Source organism: Aedes albopictus, chromosome 2 (genome assembly GCF_035046485.1).
Source record: "Aedes albopictus strain Foshan chromosome 2, AalbF5, whole genome shotgun sequence".
Classification (NCBI taxonomy): Eukaryota; Metazoa; Arthropoda; class Insecta; order Diptera; family Culicidae; genus Aedes; species Aedes albopictus.
In genome coordinates, this window is record NC_085137.1 from 112,777,288 (window position 1) to 112,788,221 (window position 10,934).

The 10,934-nt window shown below is 37.0% G+C and overlaps 1 protein-coding gene across 1 annotated transcript in view; it reads right to left on the reverse strand.

Annotated features, from left to right (window-relative positions):
• The window catches only part of LOC109414139 (paxillin), a 285,833-nt gene that overhangs the window by 235,074 nt on the left and 39,825 nt on the right, over positions 1-10,934 (reverse strand). The gene's annotated exons all lie outside the window — the stretch shown is intronic.

Here is a 10,934-nt window from a genome sequence, read left to right on the forward strand (position 1 = left end):
GTATTCCTGAATCAAACTCTGATCTGTTCAAGTTCAAAATGTCTTCGGATAAACCTTTTGTATACGAATCTCTAGCTTCTGTCCCGAGGATTGTAGCTATAGAATCGATTTAGTGGGCCCGGCTTACTTCAAATCAGGAGCAAATGAGGTTTTGTCTTATTTTTCTCTAGAGGGATTTAAGTATTTCAAACTGGTTTTGAACTCTTGTAGTTTTCTATTGGGTATTTTCATGGCGTGAAATTACTCTATAGTTTTATCCCGAAAGGGTGCGTGCGTTGTATGAACAAGGAAAGAGTTCCAGATTTATCTGGTTACCTCGTTCTTCCTGAAATGCTTGCAACGCATAGTCGATTATCACATCTGTGATGTTGGTCTGGCTATCATGCCTATTCATGTGAACTCACATGCCTCCCAATTTGGGATGTCCACCGTGACTCTTTTACACAAAGTTGTATACGTTTTCAAGAAAGCACTCGCTCAAACATAGGTTTTGCTTGGGTGATTTCTTGAATATTGAGGATGCTTTCGATGACATGCCTTAAGAAATTTCAATGTCATATTGAAAGTCGCATGACGTCACAAGCTACCTCCAATGAACTATAGGCTCTCTTTACGCTTATGCGTTTTACAGTGTCCTTCTCAGGGCACTGATTAAGGACAGACTTGTTAGAATCCCAAAATGGCCGCCACAATGGCCTACTTTGGCACCTACTCACGATTTCGAGCGCACAAATCTCTTCATAAATAAAATCAGCGCACCTAAGCTTCTTATTTTAAGCTTATTACAAGTGAGCAAGCACAGAATAATTAAATGCACTATTGTTTGAAGCTTACTTCTTGAGATTTGTGCTTCTGAAGTTTTGATGCACTGTTGTAGCGGGATTTCAAGACCTTTTTCCCTTAACCCGTTGTGTATTTATGAGCTATGATCTCTCGTTGCGCTTATGTGTTCATTCTCTCTAGGGCACCCTTCCTATTCATTCACCTTGCCCTTTCCAAATTCCCATCCCTTGTCCCATTCTCCCTCAGGTAAATGATGAAATAGGCTTATATGTATGGCGATGGCACAGATGTCCCAAATGGAGGATAACGTGCCTCAGGAGCAAGCCTTCTGATACCTGATACCACATTGACTTCGGCCGCCATCTTGAATTTAAATACAATTTTTTTTTTTCGCCATGTTGGTAACCACCGGTTTTTAAAATTGATGCGTCAATCGAAAGTTTGGACATTTTTACACAACATATCAATAAATAAGACATGTTATGAACGAGAACGTTGGCGTTGTCGTTCATGAACGTTTTCCAAGCGTTTTATCTCTGGAACGGCCCAAAAGACTTCGGAGGTTTAAGCTTTTTCAATTGGAAAATGTCTAATAAACACGATGGAATTCAATTTTTTTAAATTTTCTTAAAATTAATAAAATAATATGTTTGGCAACACTGTACCAAAAAAATGGCTATTATTAGCACCTACTTTGTATGCAAGGATATCCGCATTCACACCTACAAACACCCAAACGGCGATTTTTCAACCAAATTGACACTTTCGGACGTCTGATGTGACAACTTTTAGGGGTCCCAACATCGACTCAGATCACTATCTCGTAGTTGGTAGGATTCAAGCTCGGTTATCAACCGTGTCAAACTCTAGGAACCAGCGATTGATGCGTTTCAACAATCAGCGGTTTTCAGAAGATGGCGCGGTTGCTTTCGGCTACTGTACGTCGGTCCGGCCGTAGTAGTGGTGGCGAAGTGATGTTAGATAGTGAAAAATTTTATGTTGTAGACGATTTTGTTTATTTTGGCACTTTAGTGACGTGCGATAATGATGTTACCCGCGAGGTGAGCAGACTCTGATTCTTTCGGTTGCTTTATATGGTCATGAAACGCGAATCACCGGTTGGGAACCCATGATAGTTTCAAATAAAGAAGAGGAAAGAAAAACAAATATGCAAATATTTGTTGCATGGAAGTTTATTTGACTTTATTCCAACACAATGCTAGAATAACGTCAAATTAACTTACTATTTACTACCAAAACTTGCGCTGTCGTAACTCTTATATAACATTTGTGTTGTTTGCTAAAGACGAGGGGTGCTGCCGCGGGCCGAGGAGTGATCCGATCGGCACCAAAATTTGTTTTTTTTTTCTTTCTGCATTTAAACAAACATTCCAACAAAATTTGGTACAAACCCGTGATGATAGATAATACACGGTGTTATACAATTGATGTGGAATGGACCATATAAAGCTTCAAGCAAATTCGCGCCAAACCCACACGAAGGAAAAAATCAAACAAGAACAACTGAATCAAATCCGCGAAACTCTAGTTGCTGTAATAACCTAGTAATTCAGATATTTTGATAGACATATCTCCAGATGTGTATTTAAGTCCAAATTCTCAAAAACCTGTAAGAACTGCATTTACGCCCGAATGGTCCAGGTCGCGATTTAATTCATCAATGAATTTCCTTTGAACTGGTCAAATGCCTATAGTATACGCACAGCGAGCTGTAATTTGAATAGGTTCAGATTGCGAGTATCGTGTATGTATAGTCATCTGCATCTCATTAGGCACTTCAGTATGCAATTGCGAAGAGCAAGTGTTGTCGTTCGTTCGTTACCTATTTCTTTTGCATGTGGGAAGCTACTAAGTAGGTAGTGCCCCTACTTGCGTCCGCATTTACCAGCTGTTGGTTGGTCGAACCGTGTCAATATCAACAAATAGTAGTAAGATAAGCAAGGGCGTTAATTTACTGCTCTGTTTTTATGGCTATTTTTACCATTGGAGGACGATGCAGTTTGGTGCGATAGGTAGGGATAGCAGTTCATGTTTTCGGTTGCACAGAAGGATAATATTGAAAGCTAGGATTATAATAGTATCGATTTCTTGTAACCATACCAAACAGCTTTTACCATTAAATTAAATTTTCGAAGTATATTTGTCTAATAATGCAACTTCTTCCCTAATTATCTTCCAAAAATCTATTGTTGGCACTGATTCAACAGACCTTCCCAACCCGACCCGTGAACGGATATTTCAATCTTTCCACATCTAACATCTATGTAGGGTGGGGCGGGGCAAGATGGGTCGCATAAGGATGGATCACCATAACTTCGTGAATACAAATCGGATTGGTTTGCATTCGTCCGCTACTCTTTAATACACTAGTTAGCTATGCCTAAAGTCGATAAAAAGTTCATTAAATACAAAATATGATGTTAAACAAGCAGTTTTAAAAAGTGATCGATTTTGTGCCGTGAAAAAAGTGCGGGGCAAGATGGGTCACCTTTTAAGTAATTAACATTTTCTCAACGAAAAACGTCAATATATAAGATTTGTTCCGCATTCAAATGTGCTCCATATCCATACTGAGTAAACAAGAGCTACTAGTAAACATTTTATAAATTTATTTGGAATATAAAAAACTTTACGATTTGAGTGGTCCTGAGGCGACTTGAAAATCGATGTTTTTACTAAAAAATTATCATAATTTTATGTTATAATTTTGAGCGTTCATTTCGCTTGATTGAAGTCATTTATGAGATAGTCTTGTATTAAGAAATAAATAACTTTTGAATGCTCCAAAAATACGTTCAAAATTGAAGGTGACCCATCTTGCCCCGCGGCCGTTTATATGGAGAATATATGGAATGTATCGCATAAGAAAAATGGCAAAAAACCATTTTATTTTTTATTTCCAATGAGAGTGAATAATTTTTCAATCAATGCCCCAAACTTTTGTATATTCATGCTGGTCATCTAACAAAATTATTAACATAATCAAAACATGAGTAATGCGCCCGAAAATGGCACTGACCCATCTTGCCCCGCGACCCATCTTGCCCCGCCCCACCCTATCCATCTGTGCTTCTTTATACAAACGAAAAAGCGCACAGATGGTTGATCACTGAAATAAGGCGCGATGTGGTGCTTGGTTTGTCTCTGTATATTTATTGATAAAATGGCTGTTAGCTAATTTTGGTGTAGAAACAAGCATTGACTTTGGTTGGTTGTTCGTGCTGTCAAATGTGAACCTGGTTGTTTTTGGACTACCAATGCACTACTAAGCAGGTGCCAACTACAGTCGAGTACACCAACAATGTAAGCAATCGCTGAAAAAATTGAATAATCACAAAACTGTGAAAGTCTACATGAAATCTGTGAAATGCTTCAAATGGTTTTTCAGGGTGTCTTGTCTACTCATAGGACAAAATAAAATTCCCTGAGTTTTCCAGGGGGAATTTCGAAAGTTTACAGTAAAAAAATAGCATAACTTTTATAAAATTTATATACTTCTACAATTACAAAATTTAAATGAAAATATTAACTGGCTACCACCGCCAGAACCACGCCAATGCTGAGTACAAAAAGCGAGATTTATACAGCGGGATCACTCAAAATTGTTATCCTATAAAATCCCCCAAGTGGCTTAATTGATTCATTTTTTTTCAAACTGATTTTTTCTAGATTTTTACAAGAGCTCATTTGATTCAATTACCTACAAGAAATTAGCTTTGACATTTCCATTGTTTGAGATTTCGGAATTCTATCCATGATTTTTCCTTGAATTCCTTCAGGGAATCCTCCTTGCGTTTCTACGGCAATTACTTCTTTACATTCTTTCGCAGTTTCTCACAGAATTCTTCCCATGAGCGAAGAATTTATTGATGTTTTTTTTTTGGGAATTGTTGAAGTTTTTTGCTGGCTTACTCCAGTTTTCCCAGTTTTCCATCTAGAGCTTTTTTACGTATTTGCATAAATACAGGGGATACTCAAAATAACTGGGACAGGTAAAATTTTCACTTTTCAAAAAATGTTCAACTCGCTGTAACTTTTTGAAAAGGGCATCAAATATTCTCAAATTTTTACTGTAAGTTCATCAACTAGTTGTGTATCAGTGGTTCAAATTTGGAAAAGATCAGGCTATTCTTCACGAAGATATAAAGATTCTTGAAAAGCGTATAATTATTCGATAGCCAACTTTGAGCTTTTATATCTCCGGATTCAATGAACTGATTGCAATGAAATTTTGATCATTCATGACTTATATGATGAACTCTTAAAAACGTTTAACCTCACTTTAAATTTTTAACAAGAGAAAAAGTTATAACGACTTAATTAATTTCACGATTTTTTAGTAAATTCATCAATTTCTAATATGCATCCCATTACTTTCTCAATATATTAGCGGCTATGTTGTAACTTTCCTTCAAAACACATTTATATATAAGTCATTTAGAGGGAAATTAATTGAACTATAATTTGCATCTTGAATTTTGAAACGATGTTGAAGTTTTGGATAATTTGGTGTTTTATTAGAAAAATAATCTAATCGTTATAATTTTCTTCCGTGTTAAGAATTTTAAGTTAAGTCAAAGGTTTTTCATAGCTCATTATACAAGTCATGAATGGTCAAAATTTCATTGCATTCGGTTCATTGAATCCGGAGATATAACAGCTCAAGGTTGGCTATCGGATAATTTTACCTTTTTCTAGAATCTTTATAATTCCGTGGACAATGGTCTGATATTCTCCAAAATTGGACTACTGATACACAACTAGTTGATGAACTTACAGTAAAAAATTGAGAATATTTGATGCACTTTTTGGAAAGTTACAGCGAGTTGAACATCTTTTGAAAAGTGAAAATTTTACCTGTCCCAGTTATTTTGAGTAACCCCTGTAGTTCCTTCCTTGATTTTTTCGGTGTTCTTTGAAGACATCAGGGAGTCATTCCCAGGATTTCTACAGGAGTGTTTCACGGGGTCTGTGCTGGACTACGTCTCGGGGGTTTCTTCCAGGGATTTCCCCGAGATGTTTCCAGAGTTTTTCGCCAGATTCCACCTGGAGATGCTTTTAAAATTTATCAGAAGTTCCTTCAGGAACTCTTCAGAACACAACTTTTCTTTGTGGTTTTCCGGAATAGCTTTCAGACACTTTCTCCCGAGATTTTCGCGGGATTTTGGCAGAAGTTCTTCCAGGGTCCTTCCCCCTTCCGAAACGCTTTTTTGTATGAAAACCATTTGGGCAGGGGGTCCCATTTTGGGCACTTGCTGCTGTACTTCAGTCAATTTTTAACAAAGTGACTTCAATTTTTGTATACATGGCTAGTAGACCTGTTCACTTTCTTGACCTACCCGTGTCACATCAAATTATCAATCCACATGCAAAAACAAGGCTTCAGTTCAAAAATGAGCCAAATTGATATAGGTTTAGAGGTGTATCAAAGCGATTTTGTGTTTTTTTCGAGCATTTTCACGAAAATGTATTCCAACATCCAGAAAATAGCACCGAAATGGTGCCGAAAATAGCGTTAAAATATAGTTAGAACAATACTCCACAGCTTTGCCGAAGACACTACGGTGTTTAAACTGCGTATTTCAAAGTTATTTAACAATTTTCGTTAAAAATCACGAAAAAATACAATATTTTTACGATTTGTCATGTAAAAGTCATGTAATTTTACATTGTTTTACGTGACTCTTATGTGTTACGAACATTTCGTCCTCACTTCATTTTAGTGTAGGAATTCGTTTTCATTGACTAATTATCAAAAGTTTGCCACGTTGATACTAAAAATTGTAGGTACAGAGTTGCCAGCACAAAATAAAACAAAGTTACCCATGATTAAAAAGTCATTACACTTCTTTGTCCCATCTGCATCAGTTTCAAATTTGGTGCAGATGGTTGAGCATGAGATTGTTGATTCGAAGATTTAAAGTTCGAGTCCAGGAATAGGGTTTTTTGCGTCTCGATCCAGCTATAAGTTAATAAAACTACGCACTGCATCGCATTGCAATTTGGCATCATAGCCTTGGTTCGAAACCGCACACGGAGAAAACAAAGTACCCAAATATGAGTTTATTTAACCCAACTTCGGCGTTGCGTGCGGGAACCCATATTTGAGTTCGTGGAAGCGATGTTGAAGTGGGTTTTTTACATTTGATCCCGTGTGGCAAAATACCTACCGACTAAGTTTTTTTCACCCAACTGCTAGTTCAAAATACTCAAATTTGAGTTCAATGCTGTTCACTCAATTTTGGCTTCCCGCACCGAACTGTCAAAGTTGAGTTGTTTTGCTCTTCGCTCTCTGACAACAACAAAGAGAGTGGATGAGAGAGAAGACAAAAAAGAACTCAAAAGTGAGTTTAAAAATACTCAAATTTAGGTACTTGAGTGTCTCCGTGCATTGTGCATAGTAAGAATGAAGTTTCCCTTCATCGTGTAGTTTTGTTGATTTGTGGGTAGATAGATAACAATTAAGCTCCACCCACAGTTGTCTGAAAAATGTTGCATCCAGAAGCAGTTCTATCATCGTATTGAATTGTTTTAGCTAAATTGATCGTTATCAAACAGATGCTCAATATTTCACCCAGCTGATCTCGTCGACACGATTTACAGTATGCGGCAGGAAAAAATGCGAAAGTGATTTTCAACTTCAAACCTCATTTTCGTCCATTTGACATTAACCAATCTATGTTTCAACGTTCCATGATCTATAATAGGCTAGTTTTCTGAAAAGTTAATTAAAAAATTTCCCATTTTGGTCACTAACCTTTACAGGGCAACGCCTGAAGATGAAGACAACCAGAATTTTCAAACCGCAAAAAATCGCACAGGTCGCTAAATTTCGCATCTGATAAAACAAAATTTTTGATTTTCTCTACAATATCATCAAATATATGTACTTATTTCATCTGGTATGTGAAACTACATGGATCTGGATCAGTGTGGTCTGGTTGTTCATCGAATTTGAGCTAATTTTGTTACTGTTATAGTCATTTTGTTTAATGACCATTGGGCGCGCAGTTTATTGATATCCGCTTGTTAGGCCTACATTATCACATGTTAAACATCAAATATGTTCATTTTTATTTTTCAGTGCTAGAATATAGACATTGACTGATACACTGTCATGAAAAAATACACATATATATCCTATATTTAGCGTGTAATAGTGCCTTGAACTTTTCGCATTTTTTCCTGCCGCACCCTGTATTGTCAACAGGAAAACAAAACATCTTGCCTGGAATGGGCTTATTTTTGGCCAAACATTTCAATAGGTCCTATCTGCATTTGAGAGGCTCTCTTTGTTCACTTTCTCTTTCAATAGGACAGATCGGCGATGTACTAGATTTGTAGTAATGAGCTGAATTTTAGTATGGTGAGAAGGTCAGTTCTCCATTTCTGCAATGAAATTGTGCAAAAAGCGTGGGTATTATGATTCCTTGCCTAATTTGATGCTGTTTGAGCAAAACTTTGGGTAACTGTGTTGTTGTTTTCTCCATTTCTTGCAACATAAACAACATAGTTATCCAAAATTTTGCTCAAACAGCATCAAATTAGGCAAGGAATCATAATACCCACGCTTTTTGCACCATTTCATTGCAGAAACGGAGAATTGACCTTCTCACCATACTAAAATTCAGCTCATTACTACAAATCTAGTACTACACCGAACGTGCCCCATTATTGCAATGTAATGGTACACTTTTTGACTATTTTTGCAGTACAAATCAAAAGACGATTGTTTTGACCATCGTTCAATGCAAAGAGACAATCATAATACAAATAAACAGCTGAGATTTTAACGAAAGAGAGGGAAACCAAACAGAGCCTCTCTTCTGCAGATAGGACCTTTAGACATGCATGGCCTGATTTGGCAGGTCCCGCTCATTATTATTTGGGAAATTGCGTGTAAGCGTGTAAGTCATGGCAGATTCATCATCCTAACTGCTACAAAGAAAGAAAAAAAAGTTTATCATGTATTTGAGCTTGAACCTGGGACCTTCTGATCCGCATGCTCGAGCCTTATCAGCTGCATCTGAGATCTGCACCATTTCTGACACTCAAATCGAAAGACATTAGAATACGATGACATGACGTCTTAATCATGGGTAACTTTGTTTTAATTCGTGCTGGTAACTCTGTGCGATTTTTAGTATCAACGTGACCTACTTTTGATAATTAGTCAATGAAAACGAATTCCTACACAAAAACGATGTATGGACGAAATGTTCGTTACACAAATGAGTAATGGATAATTAAGTTAGTCACGTAAAATAATGTAAAATTACATGACTTTTATATGTAAAATCGTAAAAATATCGTGTTTTATCGTGATTTTTTAACTTCGAAATACGCAATTTAAACATCGTAGTGTATTCGGCAAATTTGAAAAGTATTGTTCTATCTACATCGTAACGGTATCTCCGGCACTTTTTCGGAGCAATTTTGTGAATTTCTGAGTAAATTTCTGTGAACATGGCCAAAAAACACAAAATTGATTTGATACACCTTTAAATCTTTATCAATTTGGCTCAATTTTGGACTGAAGACTCGTTTTTGCATGTGGATTGATAATTTGATGTGTCACGGAGAATCGGAGAAAAAAGTTTCAAAGTGAACAGGTCTAATGGTTAGATATTGTATGTATCTCACTGCACATGCATTTAGCGCCTTCAAATGAATTTTTAGACAAATATGGTCTTCTACAAAGTTGTTCCGAATAATTAAGCACGCTTTCCAATGTACATGAAAATTAGGGTGGTCCATATTTTCAAAGAAATTGGAAACCAAACTTTTCTATTGGCAAGTAAATCTACACATCTACATTCTTCGGCAAAGTTGTAGATCTTTCAATTTTGAGCAAGTTTGCTGAAGACAATATGTAGGGTCTGGGACCATTTGGGCTATAACTCAGTCAATTCCAAACCGATTGGATTGAATTTTCGAACATTGCTAGATATTGTACATATCTGATCGCGTCCCAAAAATCAAGTCAATCGGTTTGAAATGGGGCACGTTCGGTGTAATACTAGATTTGTAGTAATGAGCTGAATTTTTGTATGGTGAGAAGGTCAGTTCTCCGTTTCTGCAATGAAATGGTGCAAAAAGCGTGGGTATTATGATTCCTTGCCTAAATTGATGCTGTTTGAGCAAAACTTTGGATAACTTTGTTGTTTAGGGGCTGTCCATTAATTACATAGTACAAGATTTGTAGTAATGAGCTGAATTTTTGTAGGTATGGTGAGAAGATCAATTCTCCGTTTCTGCAACGAAATGGTGCAAAAAGCGTGGGTATTATTTTTCCTTGCCTAATTTGATGCTGTTTGAGCAAAACTTTGGGCAACAGTGTTGTTGTTTTCTCCATTTCTTGCAACATAAACAACATAGTTACCCAAAGTTTTGCTCAAACAGCATCAAATTAGGCAAGGAATCATAATACCCACGCTTTTTGCACCATTTCTTTGCAGAAACGGAGAATTGACCTTCTCACCATACAAAAATTCAGCTCATTACTACAAATCTAGTACTACACCGAACGTCCCCCATTAACCATGTTCTTCCTCTGATAATGTGTGCATAGACATAGAGCATAGAACTAGAAGAGAAAAGACACTTCGCTCGGTTCAATCCCCATATTCTTGTTCACACCTTGCACTGTCACTGTGACATTATCCTATTTAGGTCGGATATATATTTATCGTCTGCTATTTCGCGGCTTTAGCTATGATAACACGGCGATGATAAGCCAGCCAGCACAGTGAAACAAAACAAACGTTGAATAAACTTTTGTTCGGAATAGGTAGACGCGAAAAAGACAAAACGGGAGTGACGCGAATTTATCCTCCGTTTACGATGAAAGCCAACCGCGGACTGTCACAGCTCACAACGGCACGGTAGGACGGTAGTCCGCGATAAAGGCGCAAAGTCAAGTCAAACCATTGAAAATCCCATAGTGAAGGTCGTTCTTTAGCACCACGGCTGATCGGTGTGTAGAATGGGAAGCATACAAGGTAAAATCCATTAGTTGGTTCCGTTATCCGTAGGCTATTGGCTGTTTTGGATTGGGGATGGGCAATATTGATAGATGTATAACCAATAGGTTGATGATATTTCTATAGTATTATCAATATTATAAATAA